The sequence below is a fragment of the Puntigrus tetrazona genome, unplaced genomic scaffold (genome assembly GCF_018831695.1).
Source record: "Puntigrus tetrazona isolate hp1 unplaced genomic scaffold, ASM1883169v1 S000000665, whole genome shotgun sequence".
Classification (NCBI taxonomy): domain Eukaryota; kingdom Metazoa; phylum Chordata; class Actinopteri; order Cypriniformes; family Cyprinidae; genus Puntigrus; species Puntigrus tetrazona.
The window spans coordinates 57358-72844 of NW_025048286.1; the positions used below are offsets into that span (position 1 = coordinate 57358).

The 15487-nt window shown below is 37.6% G+C and overlaps 1 protein-coding gene across 8 annotated transcripts in view; it reads right to left on the bottom strand.

Moving 5' to 3' along the window:
• The window catches only part of LOC122334880 (disheveled-associated activator of morphogenesis 2-like), a 75890-nt gene that overhangs the window by 56124 nt on the left and 4279 nt on the right, over positions 1–15487 (bottom strand). The window contains exon 1 of one of the 8 annotated variants that reach the window (XM_043232767.1): positions 3948–4184. The exons of the other annotated variants lie outside the window; for them this stretch is intronic. The gene's annotated coding sequence lies outside the window, so the exon portion shown is untranslated. Of the gene's footprint in view, positions 1–3947; positions 4185–15487 lie in introns of those variants that run through there. 8 annotated transcript variants of the gene reach the window in all.

Consider the following 15487-nt stretch of genomic DNA (forward strand, 5'->3'; position numbering starts at 1 on the left):
TGATGTTCAAGTCTGGTGACTGGGCTGGCCAATCCTGGAGCATCTTGATCTTCTTCTCCCTGAGGAACTTTGATGTGGAGATGGAAGTATGCGATGGAGCACCATCCTGCTGCAGAATTTGGCCTCTTTTATGGTTGGGAATATAAGAGGTAGCTAAGATTTCTTGGTATTTTAGACTATTGATGTTGCCTTCCACCCTGCAGATCTCTCGTACACCCCCATACTGGATGTAACCCCGGACCATGATTTTTCCGCCACCAAACTTCACTGTTTTCTGGTTGAATCTCCGATCCATGCGGGCTCCAGTAGATCTCCTGCAATATTTGCGGCGACTGTGGTGTAATTCAACAGAAGATTCATCTGAAAAATCCACCTTCTGTCTTTTGTTGAGTGCTGGCTTCTGGGCACTGATTCGACCATGGAGGCCATTTCGAGATAGAATCCGACAAACTGTTCTGGTTGACACGGGGACTTCAGGTGACCAGGTCTTGTGGAGCTCTCCTGCAGTGGAAAATGGGCTGGCCTTGGATTTTCGAGCCAACAAACGGTCCTCTCAAACAGTTATCTAGCGGGGTCTGCCTGACCTGGGCTTGTCAAAAACGTCTCCAGTCTCTTCAAATCTTTTTTTTATCCTCTGTACTTGACGCTGAGACACATTGAAGGTGTCTGCCACATCAGCAGTGGATCTGGTCTTCAGCCTCTTGATAATCAACACTTTAGTCTCAGGGTGAATCTTAGGCATGTTTGCAGAGGTCTAGTTGCAGTTAATGTGAAGGTCTAGTGTACTGGGGTTCTTTTTATACACACCTGAGACCTAATTGATCCATTCTTAGTCACAGGTGAAGCTCATATGACAAGGCAACAACACTTATGTCTTTGCAAAAATTGACTCAATGGGCTTTACCAAGCTGTGAATATTAGAATACTTTTTGAAAGTTTCATTTTGCACTGAAACATTATTACAAAAGCTGTTGGGATTAAAATGAGCCATTTCTTGTAAATAAATCTTGATTAGAAATATATTTCAGCGGCACTTCAGGTAAATTTGTACACAAGCGACAAGACTTTTGTCAGGGACTGTATATCTGTAAACCAGCATGAAAAGAAATGAGAAGTGAGAAAGCAGCATAAGAAGGAATGACATCTAAATGAATGATATGATATTAATATTATTTTTTTCACCTAGATGTGGAAAAACTAAATGTTATACTACATTATAATGTTATATAATCTGCAAAACATATACAAATGTTTCCCCTGCCATTATTTTAGGGGGCATCCCTCCCCCTGGAAGGTCAAGTTAATGATTAAGTTAAGTTAACAATAAGTTAACAATAAACTAGATAGCCTTGTGTTATTTATCTTATTTACACAGCAGCATCTCATTACATTACATGGTCGCACTCTCTGTGTGTATTCATTAACAATGTCAAAACAAATTTATATCATGACCTGACTTAATCATTCCCGCTAGTCTTCCAGTCTTATTCAGAACACTTTCCAGATTTTTCCAGATCTCCACATTACAGGTTTTCTAAAGGTATCCAAAAATAATAAAAATAATAATGCTCAAAAATAAACAATGCGATAAAAAAAAGAAAAAACTATTTTTAGAATAAGCCCACCAGAAACAGATGTTTATAGGATGTGGCAATTGGGTAGAACTCAACTTTTTCCCAAGCAGATATTACCATTGCTGAGCCTCCCACATATAGATGATTGAATGATATTGTCACGTTCTCTGGACTTGTGTTATTGTTTTTGTCGTGTGCCATGTGTTCCGTTTAAACCACTTTAGTTAATTAGACCAGGTGCGTGAGCCGGCATCAGAGCTCGCCACGGTGGAGACAGCCGACTGCAAGGAGAGTGCGGAGTGGAGCTCCGCCACTGCACCACGCGGCTGAGGTGAGCTGATTCTCCACCTGGGGCTGCTGGATCCCCAAAAGCTCCATCCCGCTCCACGTGCGCTCCGTCCCGTGCCCGCGCCACGTGCGCTCCGTCCTCTCCACCATGGTCCGTCATTCCACCAGCTCCACCAGGCTCCATCGTCCCTCCGGCTCCGCCTTGGTCTGTCGTCAACCATCCGTCGCCTCAGGATTCCTCTCCTCCGGCTTGTCACGTTCTCTGGACTTGTGTTATTGTTTTTGTCGTCTGACATGTGTTCCGTTTAATCCACTTTAGTTAATTGTCCTTATTGTCTTCAACTGTGTGTAGTTAATTTAGTGTTTTACCTGGTGTATTTAAGTCCTGTCATTTCAGTTCTGTTTGTCCGATCTCGTCTTTATTTGCGTATGGTTATTATCCTTTCTGCCGGCCTGACTACCTGTATTTATATTGTTTATTTCTTCTCTGAGTAGAGTAAAACACTTTATTTTCATTTATACTCGTTGTGTGCTCTCCTGCTTACCACACACGTGACAGATATGAACTGAACACTGGTTGTTTAGATGTTCAACATTCTATTATATCAATTAATCACTTTTATTGATATAGTGCTTTTAAGAAAACAAATTGTGATAAAGCACTAAAGAGTATCAAATAGGACAACAGAGTGATAGTAATGTATTATGACAAGATTAAGTACTTAATTTTTATTAAATGCAGAGCTGGTCTGTATAATCAAATCGCTAGAAATGAAGTGTCCCCAACTACGCAAGGTGAGAGTGGCATTACATCATACAGAGCATTTCCCATATGTCCCTGAGCATCCCGTAGTGTGTAGAAATCAAACTTTTTTCCTTATTTAGTCCTAATCCCATTGATGGCGCAATTTTCGCACAATTAAGGCAATTTAAATGAATGCACAATGCATTATAAAAACCCTATGATTTGTTATAACATCTAGAAATAATCATAAAATCAATTATAATGCATTATAAAATGTAGGTATGTGATTTTTTATAATACAGTAAATACCATATTAAATTTAATTCATTTATAATGGACTATATCATATCTTGACATTATTTATTTGAGATCCGCACAGTACCTTACAACATCTTGTGAACAATTAGGTGCTGAGTGTTTCCTGTGAGGCTAATGTGAGCTAATACTTTCAGCTGAAAAAACGCAATGTTAATTATATAAACCTAAGAGTAGACATAGGTAGAGTAGGTAGAATGCTCACATACTTGCAAAGTATCCTATAGACAGTATATCTATTGAAAAACCATCAAAATACAGTGTTAGCATATATTTAGCAGAGTGTTATTTCAGTGTTTCTTGTGAGGTAATATGAGGCCAAAGTGAGTTAACTAATACTTTCAACGTTAAAAAAAAAGCAATGTTTATTATATAGACCTAGGAGTATTAGTAGACTTAGGTAAGGTAGGCTGAATGCTAACATATTTGTAAAATAACATATACTCAGTATGTCTGTTGAGAAACCATTAAAATAAAGATAGCGTATATTTAGCAGACACACTACTAATACTCTAATGAAGGCTAGTTGACATGTAATTGCAGAATAACTTAACAGGTAAGGTACCATCAAAATAATCAAACTAATTAAAAAAACGGATTATAATGGATTACAATGGATTATAAACTGTTATAAATGTGTTCTAAATTAACATACTCTTAAAAAGCTATATTCATAAATAAGTAAACATTATAACATATTATAACAAGTTATTTATAATGCATTATGCATTCATTATAATACCTTAAGAATACCCTTAACTGTATATATAATGTATTATATATACAGTCTTCATAGAAAATGTTACCTTTAATTTTTTGCCCTTAGTTTTTCAGCGTTACCTTCCCCAGACCCAATATAGGTATGTCAGCCGTGATGCTGTCACAGACAGCAGAAACAGCTTTCTTTTTGACTGACAGCTTACATCTGCTATTTAAATAGTTCGCACACATTCTTCATATACATCTGATCTTATAAAGAAGTTTTAAACATTAAATTTACAAACATGGAAGGATGCAAATACTTACCCCTTCAGAGACCAGCCCTTTTGGATATCTCATCTTTGTTTTATTCACTGTCAACCAAAAGATTTTTAGTGCCCTTTAAATGTAGACATCCAAATCCTCTTAGACCTACTGATCTTTTTCTTTTATTTTATACCGTTGTTAAACCTGTGCTCAAAAGTATAAAAAAGCAAAGAAAACTGATACTTCCACCCCGGAGAGACCTAAGTGCTACTGCACCAGAGTCTGGATTTCAGCTGACTATACTAGAATCAAAGCTGTTGACATTGCTCCTTCCCTCTCTCACATTGCTCCTTGTCTCTCTCTTACTCCTCCCCTCCCTCTTCTCCTCTCTGGAATTCAGGCTTAGCACATGACAGCATGCATGTGTATATATCTGTAAACCAGCATGAATAGAAATGAGAAGTGAGAAAGCAGCATAAGAAGGAAAGACATTTCTAATATCACTAAAGCTTCCTTCTAGTGATATTCCCAATCTAGGCTGCAAGAAGAAAAGGCAGGAATTTAGGGAACTATATTCATGCATGTTCTCACCATTTTACAGCATACGTTGATGTCTAATAGGAACTAGCAGCATTTTGTCAAGATTTTTTGTCAAGCAGATCTAAACGGAGTGCATGATCTCAGCTGAATTTCAGATTAATGTTTTTTTTTTAAACACTGTTTGTAAATTGCATTAGCATAATAGTCAGAGATGGACCAGTCATAGTTATTTGTGTCAATGCAAAAGAAAACTAAAATTCATTAACACATTTTTATCTTTTTTTTCAGCTTCTAGGTCCAATTTTCCTGAGTTTTTATTTTTGGCATAATCGGCATGATGTCTTCACAATTATTTTTACATTTCTACAGAAAACCCTTTACAACAACAACAATTCATAACAAATACTGAACATTTGAAATCAGATAACACTCCTTTCATAAACACATGTATGATTTGTATAAATCAACGTGACTGCACCATCTTTCTTCAAAATGAAACAAATCCCGACGTCCTGTTTATCTTACTAAATAAGAGCTGTTAGTGTTTCCACAGCGTTGTTGTCTCCAGAGATTTGAGCTATTCAAGAGGTCAATTTTGAGCACTGCAAAAGTAACATCAGTTAAATCTTATTGAAAATGCTTTGTGGTATTAACAATATTACTAAATACAACTGTAATATATATACTATATGATGTGTGTATATAGTGTAAACTTAACATAAATCCCTAGTTATTTTTTTTAATCTCCCACATTTTCAAATTCCATTGCAAAGCTGGTATTAAGCTAAAATATGTCTTTACTGTGCCACCACTGCAGCAACAATTCAGAGATCCCTTGATTTTCAAAATTATCCATTTATATATACACCTCTTGCTCCTCATAGGCTTTGAAATTCATCCAATGCCAGCTTCAATTTAGAGCTCCTAAATATTGCTCTCATTTTAGACAAGTCCAGCTGTCAAATTGTAGAACGGAAACCTTGCTTTAAATAGCCATTGCTGGGCAACCACTACATGCTAAATGCCATGCACTAAAACTTCTAACTAGGTTAATGCTGAGGAAATTTTTTAACGTAGGGAAAAAAAGTTCAGAAGGAAGTGTATGTGTGTGTGTGTGTGTGTGTGTGTGTGTGTGTGTGTGTGTGACACAAATTTATATAATGACATGGGTATGTCATAGGTATTACAAGGAGAAAATGGGGATTATAAGTCAGAGGGAGACAGAGAGACATAGAGGGTGAATAACACTGAGAAAGAGAGAGTGCATTCAGATGAGGGAGCTCTATGGGCTTGCTTTTTTTGGAAGTGCTGATTGAAACCAGCTGTGCATGTTGGGTTCTTCGGCTCTTGCAACGTGACTCTACAGTATGCTGGCTTTAGGATGGCTTGCCAACATTAGATTTATTTCACTCACTCAATCATTCTCATTCAAGCATAATCCAGTTTCAACTTTGAAGGTCCTTTAAAACAGTGTTTGTTAGCCTTGTTCATCCTGATGTTTATGCTCCTCTGCTCAGTTTTTTTAATTTGGCAAATTTCATCATATGCATAAACTATCTGCAGAGGGTCCATCAGTTGATAAAGCTAATAATTAATAAAATATAAAATTATTAAATTATTTGAAGAGGGATGAACAATTAATCAATAAAACTGAAATGATACATAGTCTGATCATCAAATCAAATTCTGTGACTTAAATAGGCACATAAGGAATAAGGCATATGTGCTTTAAGAGTACGGTCCCACTTTATAATATCTATGCACTTACATAGTATCTCGCCGTCTCACTATAGTGTGTAACGTACAAGTTCACTTGCATTTTATTATCGCATTCTAATGACAACTTTTTAGAATGTGAAATCTATAGATAATTGTGTCTGCTGCCTGTGATTCAGTGCACTGCTATAAAAGTGCATCACTGAGCTATCTCTCCCTCAGCGTGTAACATTTTGTGCAGATACAAGTTGCAATGTTACATCTATGTTATGTATCTTAAGTTATCTAACATCATAGGATGTGTCATAGAATGTGCTTTGGTTTACTGGCATGAAATCATGCAGCTTTACCTCAAGCAGCAATTTTTACGATGCTTCCTTTTTTAATCAATCAATCACTTTCGTTTATATAGCACTTTTAACTATATAGATTGTATTAAAGCACTGAAGAGTTTCAAATAGGAGAATACAATGATAGGCAGAAAACCTTTCTGTCTGGATTTTGCATGTTCTCTCTGTGTTAATGAAGACTGTAGACTTGAAGACTGAAGTATGTAAGTGAGTGTGAATATGAATGTGTGTGACGGACTGGTCATCCTGACACAGGAAAGGCTCCAGACTCATATCTATATGTGACAAGCACTGGGGAAAATGTATGGAATGTATGGATGGATGTTAAGTGCTGTGAGGGTTACGAAAAAAGAAAGACAGACAGACAGACGAAAAGAAAAAAATGACAAAAATATGACAAAAATCTGCATCAGCTTCCAGCTAAAATTGCAGTTAAGTTGTGTTTATTAAATTGTGATAATTGTATGTGAATAATTATCATTAAATTTTATAATAAATATTCTGCTAAGATTTTATATTTTAATATAATTCCTGCAGAAATGGATAGTTTGCCATCGTTCTGATTTGAATGTGCTTATCAGTTTTGAAAGCAGTGTTTAGCATCTGAAAAATGTGCTGAAATGTATAGTGTTTTTCAAGTTATGGAGTATAATTGACAAAAAAGTGATTGTGAATTATGAAAAATGTGGTCATTGCATGCATTTTGTCTGAATGGTGTGTGAACAGATTTGAGAGTGTGTGAACAGATTTGAAAATGTGGCTTCAGTATTGAACAATGCTTGTTAGCGATAAAAAAAAAATATAATAATAATAATAATAAAAAAGAATAATCAGTCAAGTATAATGAGGTACTGTATGTACAGAGTCCCAGCTGCTTCTGTGTGGAATTTGCATGTTCTCCTTGTTTTAAAGTTGGTTTTCTATGGGTTTCTTTCACAATTCAGAGACATGCAGGACAGGTGAACTGGAGACTATAAGTGAGAGTGAATAAAAACCTAAAAGTGACCTAAAACCCCACATGTAATATTCTAGAACACAGTCTAACACTTGATGGCTGGCCCGTTAATTCTTCATCATCAGTTAGGAACCTAGGTGTGCTGCTTGACAGCAATCTTTCCTTTGAAAACCATATTTCCAGCATCTGTAAAACTGCGTTTTTTCCATCTTAAAAATAGATCTAAATTACGAACTAAATTTACGACCACCCCTTCTGACTAAATCTAGATTAAAGACACATCTTTTTAACCTAGCCTACACATAACACACCAACACACTTTTATTATTCAAATCCATTAAAGGATTTTCAGGCTGCATTAATTAGATCAGCTGGAACCGGGAACACTACTCATAAAACACTATGTACTTGTGACATCATAAAAGAACTATGCTAATATTAGTCTTGTTGTTTAAGAAAGAATCAAATTGCCTATCACAGCTATGCTGACGACACCCAGATTTACCTAGCCTTATCACCAAATGACTACAGCCCCATTAACTCACTCTGCCAATGCATTGATGAAATCAACAGTTGGATGTGCCAAAATTTTCTTCAGTTAAACAAGGAGAAAACTGAGGTCATTGCGTTTGGAAATAAAGATGAAGTTCACAAGGTGAATGCATACCTTGACTCAAGGGGTCAAACAACCAAAAAGCAAGTCAAGAATCTTGGTGTGATTCTAGAGACCGACCTTAGTTTCAGCTGTCATGTCAAAGCAGTGACTAAATCAGCGTACTACCACCTAAAAAATATTGCAAGAATCAGATGTTTTGTGCCCAGGCAAGACCTGGAGAAACTAGTCCAAGCCTTCATTACCAGCAGGGTGGACTATTGTAATGGTCTCCTCACTGGCCTTCCCAAAAAGACCATCAGACAGCTGCAGCTTATCCAGAATGCTGCTGCCAGGATTCTGACTCGAACCAGAAAATCAGAGCACATCACACCAGTCCTCAGGTCCTTACACTGGCTTCCAGTGACATTTAGAATTGATTTTAAAGCACTTTTACTCATTTATAAATCACTCAATGGACTAGGACCTAAATACATCGCAGATATGATCACTATTTATACACCTAACAGACCACTCAGATCACTAGGATCAAGTCAGTTAGAAATACCAAAGGTTCACACCAAACAAGGAGAATCTGCTTTTAGTTATTATGCTGCTCGCATCTGGAACCAGCTTCCTGAAGAGATCAGATGTGCTGAAACATTAGTCACTTTTAAATCTAGACTCAAAACTCATCTGTTTAGTTGTGCATTTACAGAATGAGCACTGTGCTGCGTCCGAACTGTTTGCTCTATGTATTATCTTCTTTTATTTTAAACTGTTTTAAATCAATCTCTTTGCTTTAAATTTAATTTATCTTAAATCAGTGTTTTTATTTTATTTTAATTTCTTTTATTGTTATTTAACTTCCTCTCATGTAAAGCACTTTGAATTACCATTGTGTATGAAATGTGCTATATAAATAAACTTGCCTTGCCTTGCCTTGTTTCTTTCTTAATCTGTTTCACAGTTTGTATCCAGACTAGATGGTGGATCAGCACACAGAGATTATGTTCATCAGAGACCAGAACACCTAGATGCGCTCTGTGGTCAGATCACCAGATCCTGATGCTCACACACACACACACACACACACACACACACACACACACATTTACACTATTTGACACAGCTGCATTTAAAATTGAAATGGAGGTTAAGTGCTGGGCGTCCAGTCAAAGGAGAACTGGCCCCAATTGAGCCTGGTTTCTCCCAAGGTTTTTTTTTTCTCCATTCTGTATGGATGGGGTTTTGGTTCCTTGCCGCTGTCGCCTCTGGCTTGCTTTGTTGGGGACACTTAACTTCATGTAATAACAAATTGTTCAAATCTCTCCGTCATTATACATCCCTGTCATTGTTTTCTTTTACTTTATACGGTTCAGTGTTTTGATACAACCTGTGTTGTTAAAAGCTCTATATAAATAAAAATGATTGATTGATTGATTGATATGTAAATGTGTAACCTTACACATGACACACTAACAAAATTCAAATATTCAAATCTGTTAAAGGATTGTTACAAGTCCTTTATATTTAGGTATTTTAAGTAAAGGGCACTTCCAGAGAGAGCTGTCCACACATGTTTCTGACTGACTGTGATATTTGATTCTGTTGCGTTACAATGGTGTATCACGTTTAGTGTGGATAGTCAAATTGCTTGTTCCTGGAATCTTGTTGTTTCATGAGTATTTAGGACACGGTGTTAAGCTGCATTAATTAGCTTAACAGAAACCAGGAACACTTCCCATAACCACCAATGTACTTGATATCTCACTTGTTATCTACGTCAAAACTAGTGTCATGAACTGCGCCTCTGCACATGAACTTTCTCTATCATCAGGCCCACATGCAATACCGACCGAATATCAACATCTAGAGACTGCCTTCAGTGAACAGGAAGCCACAAAGTTGCCACCACACCATCACTACAACTGCGCCATTAAACTTCTACCTGGCGCTGTCCCTACCCGAGGCCGTGTGTTCCCTATCTCAACCTGAATCAGATGCTATGAAGGCTTACATCGAGGAGGAGTTGGCAAAAGGCTTCATTCGACCCTCAACCTCACCAGTGTCAGCGGGTTTCTTCTTCGTCAAGAAAAAAGACGGAGGACTCCGACCATGTATTGACTATCGCAGTTTGAACGACATCACTGTAAAGTACCGCTATCCCCTGCCCCTGGTACCGGCTGCCCTCGAACAACTGTGGGAGACCAAATACTTCACTCAGCGCATATAACCTTATCAGAATCTGTGAAGGGGACGAGTGGAAGACAGCCTTCTCCACGACCACCGGGCACTATGAATATTTGGTTATGCCGTTCGGCTCTCCAACAGTCCTTCCGTGTTCCAGGCATTCGTCAATGAAATATTCCGAGATATGCTCAACCAGTTTGTTATTGTCTACATGGATGACATCCTTGTGTACTCACCTAGTATGCCGGTCCATGTGAAGCACGTTAGAGCTGTCCTAAAACGTCTCATCCAGAATCAGCTCTACGCCAAGTTTAAAAAATGCGAATTTCACCAGACCCAAGTCTCTTTTCTCGGATACATCATCAGTTCTGAAGGAGTTACCATGGAGGAGGGCAAGGTTCATGCTGTCGTCCACTGGCTTCAACCTAGGACTTTGAAGGAGATGCAGCGATTTCTGGGGTTCGCCAATTTCTACCGGAGATTTATTCAGAACTACAGCACTACAGCCGCACCTCTCACCTCTCTGACCAAGAAGGGCAGTGGCCTGCTAAGATGGACGTAACTTACCCGGTTCTTACGGTCCTACTGCCATTCCAACCAACACGACTGGAGTCAATTTCTGCTGTGGGCTGAGTATGCACAGAACTCCCTTCGAAAGGCATCCACGGTACTAACTCCATTTCAGTGTATCCTGGGTTTCAGCCACCGTTGTTCCCTTGAACAGGCAAGCCTTCTGACCTACCCGCTGTCAACGCCTGGAATGAGGAGACGTGGAACGCTGCTCACATTCATCTGCAATGAGCCGTCAGAAACCTCAATGAACAAGCCAATCGCCGCCGTCGGAATCGCCAGTCTATACACCTGGGCAGTGGGTTTGGTTATCCTCCAAGGACCTCCCAGGTATGTGGGTCCATTTAAAGTCGTAAGACAAATCACTCCTGTTTCTTACTGCCTGGCATTGCCCTCTAATTATCACATCTCTCCCACTTTCCATGTGTCATTGCTGAAACCTGCTACTGGCCCGAGAGGAGAGAGGGACCAGGATGAGGTGGCGGAGAGCGAAACCCCTCCCTTAATCATCGACAGCGAGGAAGCCTACCGGGTACACGGGTTACTCAACTCGTGACGCCAAGGCAGGGTATTACAATACCTTGTGGACTGGGAGGGATACGGCCCAGAGGAACGATCCTGGGTTAATGCCCAGGATATCCTGGATCCTCCTAACTACTGACTTCCCCCGGGATCATCCGGACAGGCCAGTACCCCGTCCTTGGGGAAGACCTCAGTGTAGAGTCATTCCTTGTTTCAGGAGCCACTCGCAGGGAGGGGGCTCTGTCATGAACCGCGCCTCTGTGGCTCTCTCTAACGACCACCGGAGGGAACCCTCCCCAGAATATTAGTCCTCAGAACTCCATTTCCCATCATGCCATTTCCCAGCCCTGATTACTTGCCCAGGTGTACCCCATTAGACTACTATACAAGCTGCTACCAGATTGTACTCATTGTGAAGTCTTATCCTTGCTCCGGCTGGTAATTCTAAGCGTTTGTTCTATTGTTGTCTTCCTGTGTTTGACCTTGTTCCGTGTTTTCATTTTGCTGATTATTTGCTGCCTACCCATTGACCTATTGCCTGTACCTCGACTCTGATTCTGTCTGCCTGCCTCGACCATTGCCTGACTCTGTTTTCGTCTCTGCCTGCCCTGTGTTATCTCAGCTATTGTTACCAAACCTTGCCTGTTTGACTATTCCACTCTTTATTTATGTAGCCTAAATAAAGGTGACTTGATTTGCAAATTTTGGAAAAAATATTTATGGCATTCAAACAGGTGCATTCAATTTAGTCGTTTTGACATAAGGAAAAGAGATAATGATGAAAATAGAGGTGTGTTTTTCAGACTTTTCTCTTCAAAAGAAAAGAAGTATCATATTTTTGCACAGTGACCCACATTTGTTTTTTTTGACCAGTGAACATTTTTACAAATTAACAATTCATTCCTGGAGCCATATTAAAATTCCAGTGTCTCTGTAACTCAATCATATAGGGCCTGAAATGTATTTGTTATAACCCACTATCTAAAAAGGCTTTAAGATATCTTTAATACTTTTTGATTTACAGGTATGTAAACTTGGTAGAAAAAACTCACTAAAGTCACTACTAACAGACCTAGTAATCTCTGTTTAAAAGTAATTAAACATTATTTGGCTCTGAATTCAAGGTTAAAATTATTCAGTAAATATTCACACACATCTTACAAATTAATTATTTTGTATTTTATCACTATACATGTTTATCTTTCTTCAGAAAAAATCATTAGCAAAATCACAAATTTGAGGCAAGGACCTGGTTAGGTTGAGTTGGCTTATATATTGCAAAATGGACAACAACTCAAACATCTTCCCTTGCAATGACTTGCAATGAGAAGCATTTCTAAACCTGTTGATTAAGGATAAGATCGATTAGGAATGGATTATAAATATACTTTGTATATATAAAAATACTTAATTATGAAAATATCTGAGATGGTGTCACATTCTCTGGACTTTGTTATTGTTTTTGTCGTGTGCCATGTGTTCCGTGTGACCTAATTTAGTTTATTGTCTTCAGCTGTGTGTGATTAATTTAGTGTTTTACCTGGTGTATTTAAGTCCTGTGATTTCAGTTCTGTTTGTCCAATCTCGTCTTTATGTGCGTGTGATTTTGTCCTGCCTGCCTGTCTGCCTGCCTGTATTTATATTGTTTATTTCATATATTTTCATTTATGTTCGTTGTAAGCTCTCCTGCTTATCACAATCGTGACAGATGGCTTGAAGAACACAAACTATATATTTAACTATATATTGTCACAGTTAAATATTGATTGTCTTCAGGTTTATCATTCAAACATATATTTTTCTTACTCCAGTGTACAGGAGTTTTTTTGTGTGTTTTTTGGTACTGAACTGACCTGAAAATCATGGCTTAAAAAAAATTGTCAGGATAAAACAATGTTTTCATCTTACATCAGCTGGATCATGCACCTTCACTGTTTTACTTTTAAGCACTCATGTGCTTTTTCAAATAAAATTAGTTGTGGTGTTAAAAAAAATGCACACTTTTTTAATTATTAAGTTTTAATTATTTGTTATCATTAAATAAATGATGTGACTTCTACTTAGCTAATACTAAAAAAGGCCACACTTTCTGCATAAACACAACACCAGATGAGTTATGAACCATTACACTGTACCACTAATGCTTGGTACACACCACAAGACAATCGGGCTGATTAAGGAATTTCTCCCTTTCTGACAATCCTCAAGAGTTTTATATTATTAGACATCTCTGTGATGTGAGATGTGTTAAGAATGACTGAATCTGCTTGGTAAAACATTGGAGGCACCCTGATTGCAAACATTCAACATTTAATATTTTCGATCAGAAATCCTAATGTATGGGGTGGGGCCGAGGACATCACACACTATAGCAGCAAAACAGTTAATTCTACGATTATTTTCCTCATGTTTGTGGTCACATGCATTTTGAACATCTAAAAAAAATCTTTTAGTGTGTACCCAGCATAACATATAGCAATGTGCACAGGCCATTGTAAAGCAGGCAGGCGACCAGTGGTGCGGAGACAAAGGGATCCAGTGTGTTTCTAGTATAGAACTTGGATCCTATTAATAAACACGTCCAGATTTTCCAGCAGACAAATCTCTTCAGCAAACACATGCCAGCTAGGCACAAGAGACTGTAACTACAAGCTGTGATTCAATGCGAGAACATTGTAGAGATATTGTATATTGTGTCAAGTTGCTAATTATTGACAGATGTCAGAGAAGCAATGCCAATAATATCCACGAAGCCACTATACACTCCACAAAACCGGTGAACAGCGGAATAACCAGGGAATGAATTAATGCAAATGAATTAATGCAATTGTCTTGTAAAATACAGTACTATTGCCTATTGCCAAAGAAGAAATGTTTGAATGAAGACAATAAATACTAATAATAGTTGTGACAATATGTTTGTCGCTTCTCTTGGACTCTTTTGTTATTGTTTTTGTCTCCTGTCATGTGCTCTGTGTGCCTGCCTTTAGTTCGTGTTAATTGTATTATTGTCTGCAGCCGTGTCTTGTTAATTTTGTGATTTACCTTGTGTATTTAAGTCCTGTGTTTTGAGTTCATGTTGTCCAATCTCGTCTTTATTTGCGTGTGATTTTGTTGTATCTGCCTGCCTGCCTGCCTGTAATTTATTTTTATTTTCTGAGGAGATTAAAACTCTTTATTTTCATTTATGCTAGTTGTGTGCTCTCGTGCTTACCACACGCGTGACAATGTTCATGTGTTCTTCTCAGATATTTTATTCTTAAAATATACTTCTAAAATATATTTAGGCTAAAACATTGGTAATCAATCAAGCCTTTGTTACTGTACAGAATATATTGTTTTGTTATCAAACATTTAATTTATTTTGTGAAGTTAAAATTATGTTCCCTTTTGTTATACAAAGGTTTATAAATGCTCCTCATTGGAAGACATTACAAGGAAAGATTCAAAATTCAAAAATGTGTCCTTTTATTTTGGTTATTAAAAATAAAAACAAGGGGAAGCAAATGACAAAACTATATAAAGTATGCTGAGGCAAAATCATTTTTATAATCAAGTGTATATCTTTGCAGTATGAATCAAATATATACCCTTTTGTGGCCTTCTGGGTCTTTTTGACCCACAAATTATGTTTTCCAAAAATAACTATATAAAGATATCTTTCAGTGAAGCTCTGCAGCCATCTACTGTAAAAGTGAGAATTCTTTTAAAACTGCATTTAAAACTAGGCAAACATTTTACACTAAATCATGTCAAGTGATTCATATTAATCTCATGAATCAAAGTTAAAAATATGGGTCTTATTTAAAGTGAATTTTGAATAAAAAATAAATGAATAATAATAATACAATTTTGTTACAAAATTACATTTTGTTGTCTGGGATCTCTAGGGACCCAAGACCTTAAGTGTACATCTCAAACGAAAATCACACAAGGGTTAAAAAGGAATTCAGTCAAGAGCATTGAGTAATTTTCTTTTTAAGATTTTTGTTGTTTATTAACATTTAAGACACAGATTAGCCTTTTGTGTCACTTTCAAAGTAGTTTACCCAAAAATTTAAAATTAGCTGTGAATGTACTCAACTTCAGGCCATCCAAGTTGTATGTGACTTTTTTTCTTTTTTGTTTGCATTTACTTCAAGGGTTACTCCACCCCCAAAT